The sequence below is a fragment of the Canis lupus genome, chromosome 10 (assembly GCF_048164855.1).
Source record: "Canis lupus baileyi chromosome 10, mCanLup2.hap1, whole genome shotgun sequence".
Taxonomy (NCBI): Eukaryota; Metazoa; Chordata; class Mammalia; order Carnivora; family Canidae; genus Canis; species Canis lupus.
The window spans coordinates 31,112,281-31,139,152 of record NC_132847.1 but is presented as its reverse complement, the minus strand read 5'-3'; the positions used below and the strand labels follow the sequence as shown (position 1 = coordinate 31,139,152).

The window sequence follows — 26,872 nt, the reverse complement described above, 5'->3', positions numbered from 1 at the left end:
GTGTCTCCCTGGATCTCCTGATATGGCACCAAGCTCATTTGGTCCAGTCATATCAGATCCAGGTCACGTTTCTTTTCCTTTGTTTTTATGGCCTCCACACAAATGGCCCTCTAGTCTTCAATCTACATATCAATTTTCAACATCTGAGCCTTCTTTCCACCTGGCCTAGTGTTCCTGGCACACTCCTGGAATTTTCTACTAGATTGATGCATACAATGGAATATTACTCAGCCATTAGAAATGACAAATACCCACCATTTGCTTCAAAGTGGATGGAACTGGAGGGTATTATGCTGAGTGAAATAAGTCAATCGGAGAAGGGCAAACATTATATGTTCTCATTCATTTGGGGAATATAAATAATAGTGAAAGGGAATATAAGGGAAGGGAGAAGAAATGTGTGGGAAATATCAGAAAGGGAGATAGAACATAAAGACCCCTAACTCTGGGAAACGAACTAGGGGTAGTGGAAGGGGAGGAGGGTGGGGGTGAGGATGAATGGGTGATGGGCACTGAGGGGGGCACTTGATGGGATGAGCACTGGGTGTTATTCTGTATGTTGGTAAATTGAACACCAATAAAAAATAAATTTATTATTAAAAAAATGGTCCACGGGGGGGGGGGGGAATAATGGTCCACAGGGGGGAAAAAAAAAAAAGAGAAGGCCACCATCTCTAGCCAGAATCAAAAAGAAAAGAGACATTTCTATTAAACAATCCCATTCCCACTCAGCAAAAACATAAAGAACAATATTGGAAAGATGTCAAGTAAGAAGAATATCAAGGGAGGCCTCAAATCTCTGGAATTTCAATCTCTGTGGTTAATATTTGTGTTAATATTAATTAGCATCAATAAAATATTAATATTGTTAAAAAACCTCTTGCAAACCTTTCAACTACTAAAATAAGAGAGCTCTTTGAGGCATAGACTGTCTTCATTGCTTTCTTTTTTTGTAACTCTTTCCTCCTCTATGTTGTAACTATTTTGGTTACTATTATTATTTTTTAAAAGGTTTTATTTTTTATTTTTATTTTTTTAAGATTTTATTTATTTATTAGAGACACAGAGAGACAGAGAGAGAGACAGAGGGAGAAGCAGGCTCAATGCAGGGACCCTGATGTGGGACTCCATCCCAGGTTTCCAGGATCACACCCTGGGCTGAAGGCAACGCTAAACCACTGAGCCACCCAGGCTGCCCTACTTTGGTTATCAAATTAACAATTAAAGTGATAGCCAGTATCCATTGAATGCCTATATCTAAGTGATGTACTGTTAATGTACATTTTCTTATTTTATTTTTGCAACTACCGCTAAGGTAAGTCTTTGTATCTCCATTTCAGAGAGATTCAGAGAGGCTAATTAACTCACTCATGATCAAATGGTTAATGGGCAACTGTGAGAGAATTTAAGCCAGGATCTGAATGACATAAGATCTATTCTCTCGATAAATCTTCAGCTCCCAGATTTCCTTTCTCCATCCTGCCCTCATCAAAGAAAAATGCACAGATGCTGCATTTTTAAGGACTTCACTGATAATCTGTACATGGATTGTTAGCAAGTTTTCATAGTCAAGAAGCTATTTCAAAATTTTCAAGATACTGATCCACAACAGGAAACAATCTTATGGATATAAAAGTGCAGTTAGAAGACTATCCTCATCATTTATTGCCAAGGAAGGGGTCATCAGAACTTCTCCATCCTACCCTCTCATCGTTGTTGTTCTTGCCTACAAGAGAAGAATAGGCTGACTACTGAATAAAAGAGGAACTCATTTTTTAGCACTTTGCAAGGACTAGCAGGTGATGAAGGGGAAACTGACTTTGGTTTGATGAGATGCCAGTCATACATATCTCTAAGTGAAGATGCCAGTTACAGGAATAACTTTGAACACTGAGATGCATGTTCACCCTAAATATTTACTAGCATTCCAGTTGTCTGAGTAATGTTCATACCATAGGGCCTCAACAATCACATAGTACTGCCTCTATGAGAACAGTAGGCAGAGGGATGCTAGGATGGCTCAGCAGTTTAGCACCTGCCTTTAGCCCAGGGCGTGTTCCTGGAGTCTTGGAATCAAGTTCCACATCGGGCTCGCCTCATGGAGCCTGCTTCTCCCTCTGCCTATGTCTCTGACTCTCTCTCTCTCTCTCTCTCTCTCTCTCTCTCTCATTGTGTGGCTCTTGTGAATAAATAAATAAAATTAAAAAAAAAAAGAGAACACTACATAGAGATAGTCACAGCTCACCTGGTATTCATAGACCCCTTGCAGATAAGCAGGCATTGACTAGGTCTATACAATGTGCTGTGAGGAGAAATAATGTGTGTCACTTATGTGCAAAGCACTTAGGATCTAATAGATGACCTTCTAACTACCTGTTACATTTACTTAGAAACTACATAAGCCAGGTATGGCATAACCACACAATGAAAGCAGCATGGATTCCTGAGTCACCACATGGAAAAGAGTTCTCCTGGACTGTTTCTCAATCTGGAATGGATGCCATATGAGTGAAAAATAATATTGTCTTTGTTTTTACAGTGCATTATTTGTTACTACACCACAGCATTATTTAATCTAAACTATTGCAAGTTACTTTATTTATACTAATTCATTTACTCTTGACTGGGTCAAATGGAAGTTTCTGTTTGTTCCACAATATATCTTCACTTAGTTGAAAAAGATCATGGCTAAGTTCAGAGTAGAAAATAAAAACAAAAGTTAATAAGGGAAAAAAATCAAGAAAGAGTTGAGAATGCTTAATTCATATAGACAAATGCACAAAACATAGATTTTTAAATGAAAACCTATAATTCAAGAAAACCATGATTCTAACAGCTTAAAAACAGTAGTGGATGATATAAGTCCTACAGGCTTGGAGAAGAATTTATTACATTGCTTACTAAATGATTTTCTTATTTTAAAGACATGAGGAAGAAGCATGGCAACATTAGAAGAAAGGAGAAAAGCAATAATGATAGAAATTTTGAGGGAGAAAAGTGGCTTAAACATTTGTCACACATAAAATGTAAAAGGAAGGACATTTAAACCAGATTTTTCCCTGAAATATACACAGCATAGGCTTTCAAAGAACAAATAAAGGCATGTAAGCTGAAGAGGGTAGACTAAAGTAGAGTACATTTTAACCATCAATCTTAGGGGTGACAGAGATCTGAACAACTGTAGTTAAGTGTGGATCATAAATAACGTGTTACCATCTCTGCCGCAAAAGACAAATAGCTAGCTCACCAGCACGAAATTTAGGAGAATTTGTGGATGAAAACTTTCCAACCTAAGGGACAAGGACAAATAAGCTCATATATAAATAGCTGGCAGCCCCATTCTGTCTCCTATTCCACTCCTCCTATTTTACCATTTTCTTGTAGATGTATCTGTATATATGTATGCATGCAAAGTGCACTCATGTATGTACTCACACACACAAGCTCCTGCTGCTTACTGACCTAAAGCAATTGATAATTTATAATTAATAGCTGTTTTATGGTAAATAGAAGTTCTAAGTGTAGAGTGCAAGTAAGAGTTTTAAGTGTCCTCTTATAACTGGGTTATAGGCAAATGAGGCTATAACAAGGAATTTGGTCATACATACAAACATTTATTGGTAAACAAGTATCTTATTCTGTAAGCCCCTTTTAGTGGTTTGACCCTACCTGTGTGAAAAGGTTTGCTTGAGGCAAATGCAAAATATATGTTATCAGCAGCACTCAGCGTGGTGACAGGCATGCTCAGAATCAGTGGGTGTACACAAAACCATTTCAGATTCTGGCCTCTTCCAAAAGGTATAAGTAACCTGGTCTCTGGATTCTTACACCCCATTGCTGCAGGGGTAAGAAAGTCTGCGTGATATTTCTTACACTCTTATCAGTAACAAAAAAATTATAATACACATTATGCTAATCTGATGCTAATCAATCAGATATAAGAATACTAGCAATAAGGAGAGCTGAAATACATATCTTTGGAATGTGGGCTTCTGATTAGAAGATTTAAAATGCTAGCTATCCCTAGAGTATGTTCTCTCAATTAGGCCAACTGGCCTCCCATAGGATGTAGATTAAATTAACACAAGATACACATGTATATCACCCTGCCTATGAAGAAATATTGTCAAGGATAATAAGAAGCACTACATAAAAATTCCAATCCATGGGTATAGATAAGCCATTGATGTCAGGACAAAATAAAGAGAGAGAACAATTATCATATGCTGATATATATATCAATATAAATATATGCATGTGTGTGTATGTATATATGAACATTTAAGCCACCAACTACAGACTTTGCTCAATGCCTTGAATTCCTTTGGTAAATGATAACCCTATTATTAAAATTAGGTAGGACCCTGCAAATAAGAGTTTTTCCTTTTTATTGTCAATGGAAGATAGATTGAAAGAGTGAAGATAAATACCTCTCATTGGCTGTCTTTTATGAGAGCTTTTTGTGGAGTAGTGGTTAAGTATGTGACCTCCAGAGTGAGACTGCCTCAAATCTTTGTTCTGCCATGTATTAATTGTAGTATTAAACATATTATGTAACTATAATTTATGGTCTTAAAATGGGAGTGATAACTCTTATAGATGCTGTGAAGATTAAATAAATACGATTAAAGATAAAAAATAAGATTAAACAAATAACATGCTTAAAGTACTTAGAAGAGTCTCTAAAACATAGTAAGTAGGGCATATACCTGTTATTATTTTTATTTTTATCATCATTGATATTTTTATTATAACTTTAGCAGCCAAATTCTGTATAGTTTCCTGCACTACAGATGCGACTTGAGAAGTATCAAAATAATAATAATGTTTCATAAGACTTCATGTAGATTAAGTGACATAATGTGCTTGAAGCCTTAGAATACAAGAGTGACCCACTAAGCAACATTAGTCATTATGTTGAGTAACATTTCACACAGAACTATGTTTTTGTAGTTGCAATGTCCAGTCCCTGGAAATTCTTCTGGGCATATCCCACAGAGAACATACATTTTTCAATGGCAATGTCCTAGAGGAAAGCACAGAAAGTCTAGACAGTGAAAATCTACAGAGACTCTGCCTTAGGAACCTGTCTCATCCTGTTTCCCTCACCCCTCATGTACCAGAAAGAAACCTGGGTGGAATGAGGGAATATATGTCCATCACTAGAGGATGAGCGAAGAGTGTAGATCCTGCTATTTAGCACTGAAAACCTTAAATAGCTGAAAGTCAGAAATGTAAAAGTTAAACTCTAAAATGGTACTCATACTTAAGCAGAGCCACATCAATTTCACTCTAGTTGAATGGATTTGAAAAGCTAAACTGATAATCCCATGAACATTTTCAGTGTGTAGCTCTCTCATTTAGTATGTTTAATCCACTCTCCTAGATCATTATACAAGTGTTTTGTTTTGTGCCATGGGAAATTCTGATCCTAGCTGATGAGTACTCAATCACCTATAATCTTGTGAGAGCCACAAATGACGATAATTGCAATTTATGAAGTAACTTAGAATGGAAAACACAATATGCTGAGTTTGAGCTTGAGGTAATTGTATTTTTACTTCAGGTCAGCAGAAAATTCAAAAAAGGTAACACCATTTGAGCACTATTTCCCATTTAATTTTCTCAATTTTATTAACTACAATCATTAAGGAATTGCTGAAGAAAAGATAAGAGCCCTGCAAGTTGACTTAGAGAATCTGCAAAGAAAAGAGAGAATAAACAACACGCAATCAGTAAAAAGCTATGGAAGGGGTAAAGATTTAGTGTGTTGGAAACAATATTGTATTGGTACTGAAGAACTTTGAAGTTTAATAAGGTCGCCTCTAAAGAGCTGGGTGAACTTGAACTTCTCACTTCTCCTGTCAGGGCCTCTTCTTCCTCATTAATTAAATTTGAGAATCCAAATGGGTTACCACTAGGAGGTCTATCATTCATCAAATTCTGTGAGTATCGAATGTGCAATTACTACACTTTGCTATGAATAAATATTACATGTATTATCTGAGGCTGAGGGCTATAAGTGTTCTTTTCTTTAAATGTCTTAAATAGATTATTTTCTCTGAGGTCTTCATTGTACTTCCTGTCTTGCCAAGGAATCTTTCCTCTTCCATGGTGTTCTGGGATTCTCCTATATTTCACACATATCACAGGGAATCCTCTATTAGTTTCTCAGTTCCACAGCTATTATAAGTTCTTGTAGCTCAGGAATCCTGTCTAACTCACCTGTTTCTCCAGTGCTTTAGGAAAATTCTTGGCATTTAATGTGGAATGATAGAATAAATAAAAGAATGACTAAGTGAATAAATGACTGGATGAATGGTTTGATATCAATGAGGCAGAAAGTAAGTAAAGAGACAGAGTACCAAATCCTTCAATACAACTCACTGTTAAAACGTATCTTCAAGCTCCTATTTCATGAGGTCCTCACAAGATACTACCCAAAATGGTTCTTACAGCACTTGTTTTGGCTGACAGCAGTCACATTCAGTGAAAATGACAGTGGGCTTGAGTATCATTAGAAATAACTGTTTTGCAAATCTAATTGCCATCAAACAGCCTTCACAGAGCACATACCTGAGTAGGAATGGAATATATATATATATTTATATACCAAGACTTCATCATCCATCTCAGGGATTGGATCACTCTGGTCCTTTGGCCAAATGTGCCTTACCACCTGTTTTTGTAGAGCCAATGAGCTAAGAAATTTTTAATATTTGGGGGAAAAATTTTAAAGAATAATATTTCATTGCACATGAAACAGAAATTCAAACTTCATTGCCCATAAATTAAGTTTATTGTCTGCCTGGTTTGATGTCATAACAGCAAAGTTGACTACTTGTGACAGATACTGTATGGCCTGCAAGCCTAAAATATTTACTGTTTAGCCCTTCACAAAAAATTTGCTAAGCCTTGTTCTATCTGATCTTCAAAGTTCCTTTGTCCTATCAAAACCAATTTACAGTGACGGGTTTGTGTTTAGGAGAGCTTTTTCATCTTCAAATAGAAAGTTTCTGTACTTAAAAAACTTGGAAAAGGTTTATTGTCATTTCTTTGTTTCTTTTTAATGGAAATAGAGAGGATAACTTAACAAAAAGAATTACTCTAATCAAAGCTTTTCTCATAGTATTTTAATGAAATTTAAACCAAGAATTATTGTGAGCAATTAGTTTCTTGAAAATAATACATTTTCATTTAACTTACATAAATTAATCACATATTTATTTATTTATTCCACATTTTTCTTTTAATCCCAAACAATTTTCTGGTATTTTTTCATCCAAATTCAAGCAGGGTCTGATAGATCTTTTAAAAAAGACATTTGCTTGAAACAATTTAAAAAATGTATCATTGAGCAGTCCATGAAATTAGTATGATGAAACAAAAAAACTCTTCTCCAATGAAATTAAATGATAAAAGGACTTCCCTTAAATCCTTTTTCTCAGATTGTGTCCGAGGGTTAACCATTAGAAAATAATAATGACTATCTGAGATAGTCATTATCTAACCCCACCAAATAAAAAGTCTAGAAAATCACAATTTTTTGTTTTTGTAGCTATTTCATTTGTGATATTTTTACTTTTTCTCAAAATTCTGTTCCCAAAATGAAGAAAAAGTCTTCACCAGGGTAATTTACTAAATAGGTTAATTTGTTCCATGGGAGCAAATCATTTGTAAGTAACTTCCATATATGATCATGTTGTAAAACTATTGTAGTCCGCATATTTAAGAAAATGTTTTTCCACATAGGCTAAATTATTTATGTAATAAGTAACCATGGTGGGAAAGGAAATCTTTCAGTTCCAAATCAATGAGAGAGTGAATTGTTATCTTGCTGATTGATGGTGATTAGGCTCTTGGAGCAGATCTGGCCTACATACTGGTGAATGCCAAATGGCTGATGGCCACCTCTCTCTACACTCCTTTGCTGGCAGTTATCTTTCAATGAGTTGGAAGAAGCCACAGTTCCAGCAGCATGATTTTGGTTCAGTGGCTCAAATTGGCCATTTTCTTCTGCTTAGATCATTGCCCCTACCAGGCACTACCTGTTGGTGGCCTTATTATATAATGTTATATATCAATTTTATGTCAAAAAAAACAAAAACAAAAACAAAAACAGAAGCACATCATGACTTCCTCTTTCTTGCTTTTTTATGTGGGTGACAGGAAATACTATAAGACTCTTTTAAAAATAAAAAGCCATTAAAAATAGAATAGCAGCTATATCCTAGATATTTGTAAAACATATGCAATAAAACCCCAGCTGGGATCTTCAATAATCTTGTATAATACTAGGAAAATATTTAGATTTAAAAGGAGGTTCTATATGCTTGCCTTTGAGACATGGATAAGTGCATTGTCTTGACAGATGGTTCTTTTTTATCACTTATGATAAATATTAAATCAAATCAACTCCCAAGGGGGTTGTGTTTTTTGTTGTTGTTGTTGTTGTTTATTTGTTTGTTTTTCAAATGCCATGCAAATCATAGCCTTATCATGTCTGGGAGTGTATTTAGCTCATATCAATTATGATAGGAGATTTAGAAAAAAATATTGAAATTTTTTGTGATCCTGGAATTCTGGAATAATTGAAACTGAAGTTTCTATATATATAATCAAGGAATAATTTCCTCTTACACTAAAGATTTAAATTAAAAATATTCTCACTGTACATGCGGGTTAATCATATGGTTATTTAGGAATAACTGAATAGAGTAACATGCATAAGTGACTGATGCATATCATGTTATTAGCTTCTCAAGTTGTTTGTGGATAATAGCATGGTTTTAATGCTTTAGAATTCTTTTTAATCAGGTTCTACAAAAGATAATCATTCCATATTAGTTTCCCTAATTTATAAATGTCAGGACAATCTTGTGCAGACGTTTTGGTTTTATCACCACACCCTGCTCTGCTGATGCTTTAATGCATCAAGAATATTTTCAGAATCATTTTCTGTCCCTATTCTTAATTTCATGGGAGGGGGATACTAGTAATGTCTGCACAGGTGTATTTTTATAGAGTTGCTGGCAAATAATTCTGCTCATTCAAGAATATTGTTTGTAATAAGTGTTCTACCAGCCGTCTTGAAATAAAGAAACACCTACTTTCCCTACTACCTACCTACTCTCCCAAATTTCACCCAGCAGTTGAATTCACAAGCATCAATTTAAGCTCAAGTCTTTCTGAAAGGTACTTTATTATGACAGCAATAACTTGTTTATATGTTGAACACCATTATTGTTTATTTGTTGAAGCTCTTGTTATCTTGTTCTCTCTTTCTCTCCCTCTTTCTCTCTCTCTTTAATTATATTGATCAAATGGTTCAAATTTCATATTAACTTCCCGTGGCTCTATGATTTTTAAACATTTCCTTATTCATTTTAAATAACCAAGTATAAGAAAAATTAACAAAATAAACCTGTATTCATATCAAGGAGTCTATGTGAAATTAAATTAATGCATTGTAAATTTTGTATCAGTGAAATCACTGTGGGTGATTATACACACAGTGCAAATAAGATTTTGGAAATCCTAATTGGTAATATAATATGAGATTTGGAACTACACATTACATCACTGTGAATTTGCTATGGATTCTTATATCTAAAGTGACAAAATATAATATACAAAATATCCAGGAAATGGACTTGGATACAGGTATCGGGATGCAGGACAGAAAACATTCTGTTCAGAATGTGGCTGCCATTTTCCCTGGAATTTTTTTTTTTTTTTTTTTACTCATGAGAGACACAGAGAGAGAGGCAGAGACACAGGCAGAGGGAGAGCCTGACGTGGGACTCCATGCAGGGAGCCTGACGTGGGACTCGACCCTGGGTCTCCAGGATCACACCCTGGGCTGAAGGTGGCGCTAAACCATTGAGCCACCCGGGCTGCCCTTCCCTGGACTTTTTAACCGTATCTGTAAAGATGCTAATGGTATCTATCCATTTTTGCTGTCAAATTTTCCCTTTGTTTTACTTGTTTCATTTATTTAGTACAAACAAATAAATGTGGTGACCATATTCCTGAGCAATGTTCTGTCTACCTGTTCATTTCAACAGGATTTAAGATTTTCTGGGTCATGTCATTCTATCCCAACATAGAAAAGGAGATGTGGGGGTGGTATTCCCTTCCAAAAAAACAGTAGTGGTTGAAGTAAACCCAACTATTTACACAACTCTGTATCACTAGGGATACATTTTCAAAGCTCTTTTCAGAAATCAGTTTATCTTAGGACATCATGCTCTTGCCCATAAATTTGGGTGCCAAAATGGAAGAGCTACAGGGTTGCAGGCATATTTAGGACCAGATGGTAATAACTACTGCTGTGTCCAAATAGGCTGGTGGGCATATTTATCTGATATGTTTTTGAGCTATGATAAGAAGCCAACTATCTCTCTTTATTCACCAATGAGGAATACAATTTCAAGTAAAGGTAACCCTTTCTGTAGAGTCTGCTTGCCAGTTAAAAATAAATAATACACCTGCTGAATTTTCATGTTTCTTCCAGTGCTGTCATCACAAAAAGAATACTTTTATGGCTTGTTTAATGTTTTCTTTTAAAAATAATTCTTTAAAGTACTTGTGTATAAATAAGATCATTGCTTATTAACATTATATACTAATTGGAACACATTTTTCCAGAGTTGCTTAAAATATAGACTTTTTCAAATTTGCAGTGCATCCTAACCCTTCAGTATAGCTCTCTCCAACTCTAATTAATTCACATTGCAAAAGAAATGAGTTTGATCTCAGCTGTAGAAGTCACAGTGACTTATCCTCTCAATGAGGTGATAATTGGTGTCTGGTTAATTCTATTCATAGAAACCACAGGCCATAAAAAAAATAATCCTCTCTTCTATTACACAGCATGAAGCTTCCAGTAGCACCTATGCTGTTTCCCGGTATGAAATACTTTTATTCTTAGACCATAATTCACAATTGTACAAATACACCTTTTAAGCAAATACATATTGCCCGCTTGATAGTTATTGAAGAAGACATTGTCGTGTTGCCTTGCATGTGGTCACATGGGTTTTAACACAGAAGATTATGTTATTTACCTCCAAAAGCACAAAGCCCAACAGGGCAGAAATTGAGGTATCTCCTTACAAACATGAAAACAGGTAATATTGATAGACATTTATTCAGTACAAAGATGACTAGCGATATGCAAGGTATTTTTACATGGGTGTGGAGCACTCTCAGACATATAGAAGATTATACATATTCTTGCTGTATAGATTTGTAAATTATGAAGCAAATAAGAAAATTATTCATCATGAACCAGCACTAAAGTAAAGAGCTAAAATATCACCAATATGGTTGCATTTATTTGGGTGTTGCTCCTTACCTCTTCTATCACCTGTCCCCAACAAATATGTGTATGATCTGCTTTGTGTTTATCATTGTTTTGGCTTTTAATAAGTTTTATCATATGTTTACATGCACATACACATATGCAACTTTTTTTATTTAAATATCCTCATACCCAGTATCATCTCTCGCTTGCTTTTTCCACTCAGTATGGTTCTCAGTATTACTTATATCTTTTTATGAAACCACAGTTTGTTCTTTTTCATTATTACATAAATTCTCTCTGCTGTGAAGATTTGTATTCATTATTTTGTGTATAGGCATCTCAGTTGTTTCTAGCTTTTTAATAACAGGGACAATACCACCATAAACATATTTGTATATTTCTCCTGGTGACCATGCTTAAAAATCTCAATAGGAGTGGAATTGGTGGCTTTTAAGATGTTCACATGATTAACTCTACAAAATATGTCTAAATATGTTTCCAAAAATGTATCAATTTATATTTTCTCTCATAATATGTAAGACCCACATACTTACAGAGAGGTTATATAAATCATTGGGCTATCATAAACATAGTTGTTATGATAATTGTTTTTATCATTAGTAACTTTGCTAATGATATTGCAAATATACAGAATTAGAATAATAAATTTAAATAATAATAACTAAAATAAATAATTACATTGATAGTAATAAATATAATTATGGGACAAAGTGTAGAAATCAGGAACAGGAAACAAGAGAGTACATTACCATTTGGAAGAGAAGAAAGAAGTGCTATGTGCAGACAAAAAAAATCACTCTGATGAGTGTGACTTTGGAGGATAAATGGATAATTAGTATTTGCTAATTTTTTAATAATTACATAACATCTACATAAATACATTTACTTGCTTTATGTAGATATATTGATATCTGTTAAAAATCTAATCATTTCTGGTAAATTAAACCCCTTAACCACTGAAGAGTCACTTTCCACTTGCAGTTCTTTCTCTAGTTATGATATTAAGAGTTTAGTAGGCAGCCTCTCAGAATTTATGTATACTTAAAAATATGTATATATTGTAATATATAATTATATTGTCTATAATTATAAATATATACACACTGAGAATATTGTGAATATTTTCATAAGCATAATTTTATACCAGAAGTTTGTATCACTTGAGTTTACTTTCTTTTCTCAAATAAATGTCCAGAAACTCTTTCCACCTAAGTATATATAGCTTGACCTCACTTCATATAACCAATGGATGTCTATAACAGCCATTAGAGTTACATGATTAAATTATAGGATATTATATAGCCATTCCAGATAACTAATGGCTGTCCTATAATTTAGCCAGAATAGTTAGCCTGTGTATGTACTTAGTTTTAAACAATGTTACAGTAAATATGCTAGTGTGCCTTTATGCCTTTGAGAGGATATGGTTCTAAATTAGATACCTAGATATAAGATGTCTTGATCCAACTGCATATACATTTTGAATGTTAATAGTCACAGCCAGATGTCTCTTTAAAACACTAGAACTGTAAAAGGTCTGATATTTTACTCTACATTCAAGCTGTTGATTGAGCCTGCCACAATTTCATGGATACTGGCAGAAGATACAACACTCTTGGGTCAGAGACAAAAGACTTTATTACTCATAGCAGTAGCCATAGCCATTTTCTTATGCAAATTTCTCAGGCTCAAATTCCCACAGGGACATGTGAAGAGGGCCGAGTGATACCTGCACATGGAGTGGGTTATGTGATAGAAACCTTGAGCTTAGGGAACCTGACTCTTTTATGGTGGTCAGTAAGCATTCCTGTGATCCAGAGGAAAAAACTGCCTTTATTGGGTTGAATAATATACAAACATCTTGACTCCTTAGAGAGACACCATATCTATCTTCCAAAACTTTTCACTATGTAAACACTCTTAAAAGGATAGTCTGTATGTAATACAGTCAGGGTGACTAATCACAAAGTACACAGAAATAGGAGACCCATGGAGAATTATTTCCCAATAATTTCCTTCAGAGAAAATTTGCATATGCTTCCATTTGGAACCATGGGTTGTTACTAGCCTGTGGATACTTTAAATTGTTTCCAGGTTAATTCAGGACTATCAAGTTCAGTCCCCCTTTACTCTTGCTGCAGGATCTAATCTGAACCTCTTAATTACAGTGCTGATACTGCATTTGTTTTCAGAACAAATCATTTTCTCCCCAAGTGCTTAGCCATGATGGCAGGAATCAGGAAAATATTATACCTATTTTCTGCAAATCTCAGAAAGTGTACCTTTTATGTATAGGGATCAACCACTGCTCATATCTGGCTAATTGTTGCTCTGTATATCTGCAAACCAAGGGTTGCATTATATTCTGATGCTTCATGAAAAGAGAGAAACCTATATTTTGATGTAAAAACACCCAGTTTTCAAATGTTGGTGAATTAATTGAAAGCAATTAATAATATTTTCAGCAATGTGTGATGCAACAGAGAAACTATAGGGGATAACTATATATTTGATATTTAGGAGCTCATTGGTGACAATGCCTTTCTACACCCAGTTATGGCCCCATTCACAAAGCTTTCATGGCTTTTATTTTATTTTATTTTATTTTATTTTATTATTTTATTTTATTTTATTTTATTTTATTTTATTTATTTTTTATTTATTTTTTGTGGCTGGAAAGGCTAACTTTTTTTACATTTTTTAAATTAAAATTCAATTTGCCAACATATAGCATAACATCCAGTACTCATCCCTTAAGTGCCCTCCTCAGTGCCAATTACCCAGTTACCCCATCTCCCACCCACCTCCCTTTCCACAACCTTTTGTTTGTTTCCCAGAGCTAGTAGTCTCTCATGGTTTGTCTCCCTCTCTAATTTTTCCCATTCATTTCCTCTCCTTTAATCCCTTTCACTATTTCTTATATTCCACTTATGAGTGAAACCATTCAATGTTGTCCTTCTCCTATTGACTTATTTCACCCAGCATAATACCCTCCAGTTCCATCCACATCAAAGCAAATGGTGGGTATTTGTCTCTTCTGATGGCTGAGTAATATTCCATTGTATATTTACACCACATCTCCTTTTTTTAAGATTTTATTTATTTATTCATGAGACAGAGAGAGAGAGAGAGAGGCACAGGCACAGGCAGAGCGAGAAGCAGGCTCCATGCAGGGAGCCGGATGTGGGACTCGATCCTGGGACTCCAGGATCATGCCATGGGCCGAAGGCACGCGCTAAACCACTGAGCCACCCAGGAATCCCCACCATATCTGCTTTATCCATTCATCTGTCAAAGAACATCATGGCTCCTTTCAGTTAGGCTATTTGTGGACATTGCCGCTATGAAGACAATTATTCACTCTGAACAAGTGGGATTTTTCCCTGGGATGCAAGGGTGGTTCAATATTTGTAAAACAATCAACATGATAGATCACATCAATAAGAGAAAAAACAAAAAACATATGATCCTCGCAATAGAAGCAGAGAAAGCATTTGACAAAATACAGCATCCATTCCTGATCAAAACTCTTCAAAGTGTAGGGATAGAGGAACATTCCTCAATATCCTAAAAGTCATTTATGAAAAGCCCACAGCTAATATCATTTCAATGAGGAAAAACTGAGAGACTTTCTGACAGGGATGTCCACTCTCACCACTGTTATTCAACATAGTACTAGAAGTCCTAGCCTGAGCACTCAGACAACAAAAAGAAATAAAAGACATTCAAATTGGCAAAGAAGAAGCCAAACTTTCCCTGACTTGCAGATGACATGATATTGTACATAGAAAACCCCAAAGACTCCACCCCAAGATTGCTAGAACTCATACAGCAATTCAGCAATGTGGCAGGATACAAAATCAATGCCCAGAAATCAGTGACATTTGTATGCACTAACAATGAGACTGAAGAAAGAGAAATTAAGGAATCAATCCCATTTACAATTGCACCCAAAAGCATAAAATACCTGGGAATAAACCTAACCAAAGAGGTAAAGGATCTATACCCTAAAAACTACAGAATATTTCTGAAAGAAATTGAGAAAGACGTAAAGAGATGGAAAAACATTCCATGCTCATGGATTGGAAGAATTAATTTTGTGAAAATGTCTATGCCATCCAGGGCAATTTACACATTTAATGCAATCCCTATCAAAATACCATGGACTTTCTTCACAGAGTTGGAACAAATAATCTTAAGATCTGTGTGGAATCAGAAAAGACACCAAATAGCTAAAGGAATGTTGAAAAAGAAAACCAATGCCAGGGACATCACAATGCTGAATTTCATAGCATTGTATGTACTTCCCCTTATAGCACATCACATTGATTCATTATTTTTTCCAATTTAGATAAAATTTATTTCTTGTCCTAGAGGAAATTAAACTGAAATCTTTGGGAGTAGTCTTTCGTACTAAACAGAAATCATTATATCTTCATCTGATAAGTATAACTTATATGTCATATAGTTTTCTACAAGTTAACATCCAATGCTACAGACTCAGAAAGATTCATGGCACACAAGAAATTCTAATCACTGTAGAAACTAGTGTTTGGGAATAATTGTCAAAACTTTGATTTTAACCATTAAGTCACATTTCACAGTTCAAAAAGGGCCATAGTTGTCTCTTGGAAGTTCTAAGACTTTTCTGATTAGGAAGTCACATGGAGGAGGATTTCAGAATCTTCTGGTTGTCTGCATTAGGAATGTTCTTCACCACAAAAAAAAAAAAAAAAAAAAAAAAAAACAAAAAAAAACACACACAAAAAAAAACAGAAAACCTCCTTGGACCTTGCCTATGACCAGATATATATATTTTTATTATACTGCAAAGTGTGTTGATTTTATAGATATGTTTGGGAAGAATCAACATCTTAAAAATGAAGTATCTTTGAGTTTTGTATGTTGACCTTGTATTTTACAGCCACGAATTTATTCAACTCTTATTCAACTAGCTTTTTTAAATATAGATTTCATCAGATTTTTTATGTAGAGAGTCACATTGTCTCTACATAAAGGCCAGTTTACTTCTCCCTTTCTATCTGGAGACTTTTTTTTTTTTTAAATTTTGGTATTACACAAAATAAGGCTTCCATTATATTAAATAGAAGTAGTAAGAACAGACTTCCTTACCTTGTTTCTAATTAGAGGAAGAAACCCTTCAGTCTTTGAGTGTTAAGTGTGAAGTTAGCTGTAGGCTTTTTGTAAATTCCATCTATTAGCAAAGATATTACTTTCTATGTCTAGTTTGCTGCAGGTGTGTTTTACTATGAATGAAAAGTTGATATCAATCGCTGGCTAATTTTCAAATCTTAAGCCACTTTTGCATTCTTCAGAATATCCCCACTTGGTCATGATGTGTTATTACATCTATACATTGCTGGGTTTGATTTGCTATTATTTTGTTGAGGATTTTTGCTTCTATGATCATGAGCGATATCGGTTTATAATTTTCTTGTGATATCTTTGTCTAATTTTGGTATTAGCAAAATGCTAGCCTCACAAAATGATCTGGCAAGTATTCCCTTCTATTCTATCTGTTGGAAGAATTTGTGTGGAATTGTTTTCTTGTTGTTGGAAGACAGCTAGACCTGAAGTTTTCTTTGAAGGCTTTAACTTTTAATTTAATTTCTTTATTGGCATAGGACTGTTCAGGCCATTTGTTTCTCCTGAGGGAGCCTTGATAGTTTGTGTCTTAAAAAGAACTAGTCCATTTTATCTAAGTTGTTGAATTTATGGTCTTTAAGTTGAGTTTAATATTCTCCTTATTAGGTTTTTAATGTATATAGGATCTGAGGCCATGCCTCCTTTTAAGTCTTGATTTTGTGCCTTCTTACTAACCCTCCTTTGATCAGTCTCGTTTGAGGTTTATCAATTTTATTGATCTCCTTTGTAAAAGTGTCTTTTGGTTTCATTGAATTCTTTATTTATTTTCCATTTTCTAAATTATTTGTTTCTGCTCTTATCTTTATTCCCTTTATTTTGCTTGTTCTTTCTAGTTTCTTAAGATGTAAGCTAAGATTAGATAATTGATTTGAGACTTTTTTCTTTTCTAATTAATCATTTGATGCTATAAATTTCCCTCTACATGCTTTTCTAACTACAGCCACAAATTTGATATGTTGTATTTTCAGTTTTATTCATCTGAAATGCTTCTAATTTCCCTTGTGACTTTTTGTTTTATCCATGTGTTATTTATGAATGTATTATTTAATTATAAATACTGGGGATTTTTTAATTATTTATTTATACTTTAATAAATTATGGAAAGAAAACATTATACAATTTCTTTTATTTTACATTTTAGGCCTATTTTATGGCCCAAAATATAATCTATTGTAATGAATATTCCTTATACAATTGAAAATAATAGGTATTCTGCTGTTATTGGATGGAGTGTTTTATTTATACTAATTAAGTCATTAGTTAATAGTGTTACTCAGACCTCCTATATACTTAGTGATTTTCTACCTGATTTTTCTATCAACTGTTAAGCAAAGAACTTCAAAGTTTCCAATTAGGATTGCAGATTTATTTATTTGATTCCTTTCAGTTCTATTAGTTTTTGCTGCATGCATTTTGAAGCTCTGTTGTTAGGTGCTTACACATCTAAGATTCTTATACCATCTTGGTGTCTTGACCCACATTTCACTACAGAATGTCTCTTTTCACACCTGTTCTGAAGCCTACATTGTCTGATACTAAAATAGGCACTTCAGCTTTCTTTTGGTTGGTACTTAGGGGTTATATCTTTTCCTACACTTTTACTTTTAACCTATGTTCTTTTATTAAAAGGGTTTCTTTTCAATTGCATTTTAACCCAATCTGAAAGATTTATATTTTAATTGGTATGTTTAGAAAATTTATATTTGATGAAATAATTGATATGATTGGAGATCATAATTTTTAATTTGTGTCTTTAAGTTCTTATATATTAACCATCTTTATATTTAAAGTACATTGCACATAATGTGAACTCAGTAGATGTTTATTGAGAAGTTTCTATTTCTTTCAGATCCATTGTCTTTTTTCACTGTACTATGGATTTGTTCTAAATATGGTATTCCTAATATTTCCAAATCATAACTTTTGTCATATGAGTTATAAATGAAGAAAATAGCTATTACACTCAGTTTCTAAATCACATTTTCTTAGGAATATTTTTTACATACTCATGCAGGATAAGAGTAATATGGTAGCAGCTGAATATCAATCAGTGAATATTAGATTACTTATCATTCATCTGCTTATTACATGTTGTACTTTTGATAATTATGGGTCCATTGAAACAGCAGAAGAGAAAAAAGGAATAAGTTTATACATGCTTTGCTGCAGAAATCAGTAGTAACATATGGTCATGAATAAAGCATCACCATTTCAATATCTGTGTCTGCTTTAGTTCCCAATAGTATTATCTGTAGAGAAGACCTTTGCTCTACAACAGAGAATACTCAGCATTTGAAAAAGCATTATTTCTGAGAAGTAGGAGAACATGATAGTGGTTTAATATTAGCATGTTTATAACAATAGTGAGCCTAGTGTTTTGTTTTCATTCAAAACATTATTAACCTTCCCCCTGGAAAACAAAAGTTTAATTTAGGAGCGAATGTTCTAAAGAGGCATTACTTTCTAGCTGGGGGGAGAATCTTAAAGATGAGCAGAGATAAAAGAAAGTTGCAGAGATACTCAGTAACCAGTGTATAATCCTGGCAGATAGAAGGTAGCATTATAGAGCAAAGGGAAGAAAAGAATATTTTAATTTAAGGTTCTTAGTGTGTCTTATTCCACACTCCATACAACAAACAATGGATTCTTAAGCATCATGGTAAATAATACGTAGACTAATCCTGAAAGTAAGCAATATCCAATTTGCCCCAAACCTCAGGAATCTGTGTTCCAGTGTATCATACACTACACCACTGGACCGCTGGTTGTTCTATTAGATTTTGCTTAGTTTTCTTGTGACAGAGGATTTGTCCAAATTTGTTTGCTTTATATTAGAGCCATTCTCCATGACTACTCATTCACTTATTCATTCTATAATTGAATGTGTTAGGCACTGTCCTAGGTGCTGAATAGGGCAAGTGCTGCAAAAAAAGCAGTTTTAAGAGTTGATTCTGGAGATAAGAACCATTTTTAATTATAATAGGACAAGTGCCCATATTAAAATTACCAAGAATACTTCCAAGTCTATTGAAGTCCATGAAATAATTTGCAAGCCAAAAAATGTATTTTTATGAAAAAAAAACTTTACTCAGAACCAGAATCATACTATGATTGGAGATTTACCAGAAGTGCAGAACTCCAGAAAAAATGTGCCAGTATTAATAAGAAAAAAAAAGCTTTAATTTTTCAGTATTTTTAATTAAATAAGATATCATCAAAAGCTCATTAAGAGTTACTTCAAATGTACAGTAACTCAACTAGAAGGATGCAACTTGAAATTAGTAATGTTTTGAGCAAGAATGTAGCCTTTGTTCAAGAGTCTTCATTATTAGTATTACCCCACTTAGGAATATTGAAAGTTTTTCAAGTTTGCATAAAAGTGCCAGGCTGCCAAATATTATTATTTTATCTGAAGCTGCTGTCTATCAACCAAAATTGAGGCTTAAAATGTCACAATTACAGCCACTCCAGACCTAAGTAACATTGGCATCTTCACTAATCAACCTGGGGATGTATTAGTATGGTTAGAAATGTGTGATATTTAAGAAGCCATTATGAAGAAGAAGGGGAAGAAGAAGAAGAAGAAGAAGAAGAAGAAGAAAGAAGAAGCTACCACGATTATCTATGTGATACAGTCCCAGAATGATTTTGTAATCAAATCACACAGCTCGTATTCAAAAGACAATTTGAGGGCACTAACCCCAAGATGGAAGCACCAAGCAAAGTGGGTGGAGCTGCCTAGGTGGAGGAGATGGTGGGATCAGGGGCAGTGGCTTTGGGTCTTGGGTCGTGAATGGATAGACAATTGGAGGTGCTGGTAGTGGACTGAACCATTTAGGGCTCCTATATCTTGAGTGTCCTGCAGGAGACAGAAGAAGAGAGGGTGGTTGCTCTACAGCATATACTCTCTGCCTGCTTCAAAAAAGATTCTCTTCTTAACATCTACAAAGAGATTGTAGAAGGATGGTCAGGAAGTCAGAATGTTGTCACCAAAGTGAAAAAAGAAGATTAACTACAGGCCATTGCCACCTAAATTGAGAAGCAGCCACAGATTTGCTGAAGCCCATGATGGTATCAGAAGAGAAGAAGCAGAGAAAGGCTATGCTCCTGGCCCAAGATGCTGATGTGACAGATGCAAAAGACAGAGCAGATGAGAAGGATGATCCAGGTACCACCACAATGATTATTGGTTCTAATAAATCTCTATTCCAAAACACCAATGTGGAAGATATCCTCAATGCCCAAAAACTGGAGCAAGACTCACTTCAGGGGACACCTGGGTGGTTTAGTGGTTGAGTGTCTGCCTTTGGCTCAGGGCCTGATCCTGGAGTCCCAGGATCAAGTCCCACATCAGGCTTCCTGCATGGGGCCTGCTTCTCCCTCTGCCTATGTCTCTGCCCCCCTCTCTCTGTGTGTCTCTCATGAATAAATGAATAAAATCTTAAAAAAAATACTCACTTCAGGATGAATCCTAAAGGAGAAGGAACAGGACACACTGCAGAGTGAGGGGAACAAACTAGCTAAGCAGGAGCACAAGGAAGGGGAAAAGAAAGAGGCACAAAGACGGGGGTGGAAGCAATAACTTCAGTCTACTCTGTTCTTTCTCCTCATGGAGTTGATGAAAGAGAGAACTGATTTTGCATGTATGTTTAGAAGGAATGAGAGAACAAACAAAGTTGTTTCCTGGGGTATTTCCCTTTGTTTACAAAGTCAAAAGGAAAATCACAAACACTTCTAATTACAAAATGTGTCGTGTCCCTGTGGTTGGGTAATCAGATACTGTAGTTGATGTCTTTACCAAAGATCTGGAATTTAATACTGAAGTCCTGGCTCATTTTGGCCACTTTCAAAGTCTTTTCTCAGGAAAAATAGCAGAAATATTCAGAAAGCTCATAGTTCCAGTTTTCATCCTGAAGAAGCAGAATCATGACCACTCCTTTCCTGAGATGAAATTTGGGGGCATAAAGTATTTTGAAAGTATTATTCATCCCTTAATATATTGTTTTATGGATGAAATAGAAAGCTTTTAAATAGCCCTACCTGGATCCAGATACTATGTTAACATGGCAAAGAACTACAAAAATGAAAGGAAATATGTGGTAAGTATTCTAGATTTGAGACTTTTTTTTATTAAGTTTCAGTCTATGGGAGGAAAAGAAATATTTTTTTAAGTGGAGATGGTAACATATTTTCCCCCACCTAGGCAGCAATATCAAAGAAAGATGTGTATTTGTGGAATGATACTATTGTTAGCTTGATTCATTTTTCATAATCATGAATCTTTTCGAGTGTTAGTAGAGATTTTATTCTTGATCTGCCCTAAAACATGAGTATAGAGAACTGATAATTACAGATTGAAAGAAACTGCAGGAGCCACGTGTTTAAGAAAGAAACACTGGAAGTCTCTGCAAACAAAAATATTTAAGAGTGTACATTGTGGGTGCTCAACAAATTTATGTAATAAATGGAAAATAAGCAGGAAAAATGAGCAGGAACTCTCCATTTCTACTTTTGTCACAGGCCACATTCAATTGTAAATAAGGCCTTTCTCTACTTCAGGCAGCAGACTGTCAAGAAGCCTGAAGGGAGCAATCTCCTGGACAAATTAGAAAATAGATATTTTATACCTGAGTTTGGTAAACTACTGTGGGCAAGCAAATTTGGCCCAGTCTGTTTTTGTATGGTGCAAGTCAACAATAGATTTTGCATTTTTATTTTATTTATTTTTTAAGGATTTTTTTTAAGATTTTATTTATTCATGAGAAACATAGAGAGAAAGGTAGAGACACAGGCAGAGGGAGATGCAGGCTCCATGCAGGGAGCACAACATGGGACTCAATCCCAGGTCTCCAGGATCACACCCTGGGCCAAAGGTGGCACCAAACCGCTGAGCCACCCTGGCTGACCAGATTTTGCATTTTTATTTTTATTTATTTATTTATTTATTTATTTATTTATTTATTTATGAATTTATTTTTAATTGGTGTTCACTTTGCCAACATACAGAATAACACCCAGTGCTCATCCCAAAAGGTGCCCACCTCAGTGCCCACCACCCAGTCACCTCCACCCCCCGACCTCCTCCCCTTCTACCACCCCTAGTTCGTTTCCCAGAGTTAGGAGTCTTCCATGTTCTGTCTCCTTTTCTGATATTACCCACTTATTTTTTCTCCTTTCCCCTTTATTCCCTTTCACTATTATTTATATTCCCCAAATGAATGAGACCATATAATGTTTGTCCTTCTCCGATGGACTTATTTCACTCAGCATAATACCCTCCAGTTCCATCCACGTGGAAGCAAATGGTGGGTATTTGTCGTTTCTAATGGCTGAGTAATATTCCATTGTATACATAAACCACATCTTCTTTATCCATTCATCTTTCAATGGACACCGAGGCTCCTTCCTCCGTTTAGCTATTGTGGACATTGATTTTGCATTTTTAAAGGCTTGAAACAGAAGGAATACATGACAGAGATCTTTTGTGACCTGTGAAACCTAAAAGATTTACTGTCTGGCCCTTTGGAGAAAGTTTGCCAACCATTGTTTTATACCTTTAACTCTGAGGTTGACAAATATTTTTCCTTTGTGCAGAAGGTAAAAAGAAGCATAGTTAAGGAAATGATCTGTCACTTTTATGCACTCCTATAGCTGTAGCATTACATTTTTCAAAAGTAACCACCTTTAAAAAAAAGACCTATTTAAATTAAAAAAAACAGACAAAAAAATTCAAAATAAACTTTTCTGTTTGCAATTTTCACACACAATGAAAAGAATAAATATGCCACTGCATCACTGTTTCCCTTCTGCTATTCCATTCTATTCTATTCTACTCTATTCTATTCTATAGATATTGCCCCATTCCTCACTTTGGAAAATTTCACAGAATTATTTTATCCAGCCTTGGCAAGCATATCCATCTTATCCTCCCACCTCTACCCTTTTCTACTTATTATTATAAAATCCCATCAGTCGAGCAACATTGGGGCAGAGAACCTAAGTAGGCAAAGCAGGATTCTCTTTAGAGGGAGAGGAGGAGAAAATTTAGCAATATTAATAGAAAAGTAACTTTGGTTTTACTACATTAGATTTCTAGGCCTTTGCATACTAAAAGTTAGTAGAGGCTTAATCTGAAGAGAGCTCCATGAAGCATTTATTCCAACTAACAAATGAGAAACTTTAGTCATATAGCTTAAATGATCTGCCCCTGATGACATAGTAATATTCAAGGTGTATCTGGGAAGCAATTGTCCTAGCTGCATACTTATTATCTGAATATCATGCCACCTGTAATTATCTCTAGCAAAAGTCAGGAAACTATGACTCTTGGGCCAGATTTGGCCCACTGCCTGTTTTGTCAATAAAGTTTTATTGAAACACAGAGACACTCACTTGTTTACCTATTTTCTGTGACTGTTTTTACAGTATAACAGCAGAGTTGAGTAGTTGTGACAGAGACTGTAAGGCTCACAAAGTCTAAAATATTTCTTATTTGATCATTTACAGAAGACTCCTTTTCAAAAGTAGGATATCTATCAACTTGTGTCAAGTGCTTCAAGACAGAGATAACCTTCACGCCTCTTCCCCTCCACCCCCTCACACACACATGAATACAGACACATTATAGGATTATGATGACTCCTCTGGTAAGTCACAACTGATCTGAGAAAGGCCTGCCCTTTACTAAGGGGTAAAAGTAAGAGTAATATTAAATAAAACCATTGGAAGGCCTGTTGAAAGAACTCACATTTATTGAGTGCTTATCATTTTCCTGGCAGTGTTCTAAATATTTCACAATATTAACTCATGTAATAGTCACACAAAACATATATCATTATCTGCTTTTAATTCATTATAGCTGAGGAAACTGAGACTAGAAAGGTTTAATAATGTGCTTAAAGCAGCACAACTATGAACTGGCCGTCGTTTTAAATAGAGATACTGTCTCTAGAGCCCATAGGCTTAAATTTTAAGTGGGTTAGCATCTCCAGAAATAGTAAGAAAATCTGCTTTTTTGCAACTGCAGTGAGCCAAGGAAAGCTGTATGTAGATAGCCAATATTGATTTGGGATAATCTGTGATAATGTTTGTAAAGTATAAATGTCCTTTAAAGCATTTGTTCAACATATATTTCTTGAACACCTACTGATGCCCAGACTGCATTCTATTAAGCGAAGATAGTTCCTTTCTTGGTGGCACTTAAAATTTGGCAGGGATTTCCTTTCTAGAAAATTCGGGAGAAAAGTTAAGGCAACAACAATCAGGAGTCAAGGGTTCTGTGTGCATGAGGTTGTTACACTCTTTCTGACATTACACAATTATGATAAATAAAGAGTAGGCATTCTGGTTAAATGAAAAGAATGTAAGCATTATAGGGAGAAAGCAATGGATTTCACTTTCAAGCTTGACTTTGGAGAAATTACTGCAAACTTCCTTAGCCTCACTTTAAAAAAACGTATTTATAGTTTAGAATATTTACTTCCCAAAATTTTCCATGAGGATTAAATAAGATCATATATGTGATTAATTGTAGAGTAATGCCAACAACTTAGCTGGCATTTAACTTTTTTAAAAATTCCTTTTATCTTTCTTAAAAACATTTATCTATAATTGCTCGTATTTTAGTCCTGGCTCTGAATTCTTTCTCTTTAAAATGCCGTGCATATTTCTTTAGGGGAAGATATTCCCTCTGAGCACACAGGGTTGCAGAGGCAGCATTCAGGAACATATCACAACTATCTTCATTCCTGGATATATCTAAAGATCATTGAAAAATGGTCAATCATAGACAGTACCTACATTCATGTTTATTACTTGTGATTTATCTTCTCCTTTATGCATATTCTATATCAGACATTATATTGCAAACTCTTCAGGGCCAAGCACCTATATTATGCTTTGGTAGCTCATTAGGGCATTTTATAGATATTTTTCACATTTAAGGTAATGAAATATTTTAGACTGTTTCAGTTGAAAGAGATAGAAACTCACTAAGTTCATGTTAAATAATAGATATTAGAAAACTATAATGGAGGAGTAACAGAGAGAGAAATCCAAGGAGTAGATGCACAACCAATTCAGAGATCATGGAAGTCAGAGTTTTTGCTTTTCTGGGAATTTGCAACTCTAACTAGAAAAAAATAAAGTTGCCATTCTCTCTGAACAAGGACTATATTTCATTATTTTTCTTCTCTGTGTCATGGGTTTATTCAGAGCTCTTGCTGCACCTTACTTTTTACATACTATCTTCCCTCTGTATCTCTCTTTACTTCAGCTTGCTACGGTAAACTAGTTTGTTTGTTTCACTGGTTCAAATTCCCCAGAGAAAGTTTGCAACTAACTTAACCAATCATCTTTGTCCATAGTTGGATAAAGTCTTTTCTCAAATCCACACAGGGTACCACTGTTTAGCTCACAAGTTGTCAATCATGGAAAGCTGTCCATCCTTAGTCATTTCATCTGTTGCCAAGGGGATAAGTTCCTACTGATTATCAGAATTTGGCCACTTATTTTTCCAGTGTAAGACCACATTCCATAACTAAGGTAAGAGGTGAGGACAGGAGGACTATGGCTTAAATATAGCATACCCTTGGAAAGGCAGTTAAGGACTTACTATGCATTCTGGTACTTATAATGATTTATGAAGGTCATAATAATCTAATGGGAGAGACAAAATCAAATCATATATAGAGAGGCATGTGGCATAGAAATCAGTCTTTAGGGTCTTAGAATTTTTTGAGAAAAACAACTTTTTTGTTTCCCTTGTAACTTGCCTGATATGTGGGACATAAAATATTTTTAATTTATATTTTTGAATGGGTAGTGAACCACATGGATTCTTAATTAGGCTAAACATTTCAATGTTAAAACCACCATCATATGATGTTTTCATTCTATTGTTCTCAGTGGATGATACCACTGAGCCAGCAGGAAGTTCAATATTCTATGCCAATAGATTTAAAATATTTTTTTTATTTAAGATTTCTTAAGTGGACAGTGTGTGGAGGTCACACTTGCTTTCACTTGATGCCACTCTGGAAGTGATCTTCACTTTAAAAGAAAATTTAAGTCTCAGTTATGTCAGTCAGTTAATCTTTAAGAACATTATCTTGACGATGTAATCTATTCCTTATATAATAGTACACTACTATGTGTAGGCTGCATTCATATTTGCTTTTGCAAAACTAATCTAAATTGTTTCCACTGGTCCAGAAAAACAAACCCACAAGCATCTGCTAAAAAAGTAAGCAGCTTGTAGTGGTTGGAATCAAGTAACTGACAATCCTTGCTATGGGCAGTTTTGGTCTGAGCAGAAGACCTCCCTATATTCAAAAGATTGAAACTAGTATAGAATTTGGGAAAGTCTGGTAGCCCACA

General features: G+C 34.8%; 1 protein-coding gene and 1 pseudogene across 35 annotated transcripts in view; both read left to right on the top strand.

Moving 5' to 3' along the window:
- Positions 1-26,872, top strand: part of PTPRD (protein tyrosine phosphatase receptor type D) — a 2,176,041-nt gene that overhangs the window by 1,433,486 nt on the left and 715,683 nt on the right. The gene's annotated exons all lie outside the window — the stretch shown is intronic.
- LOC140641023 (coiled-coil domain-containing protein 43 pseudogene) lies at positions 20,247-21,077 on the top strand (annotated as a pseudogene).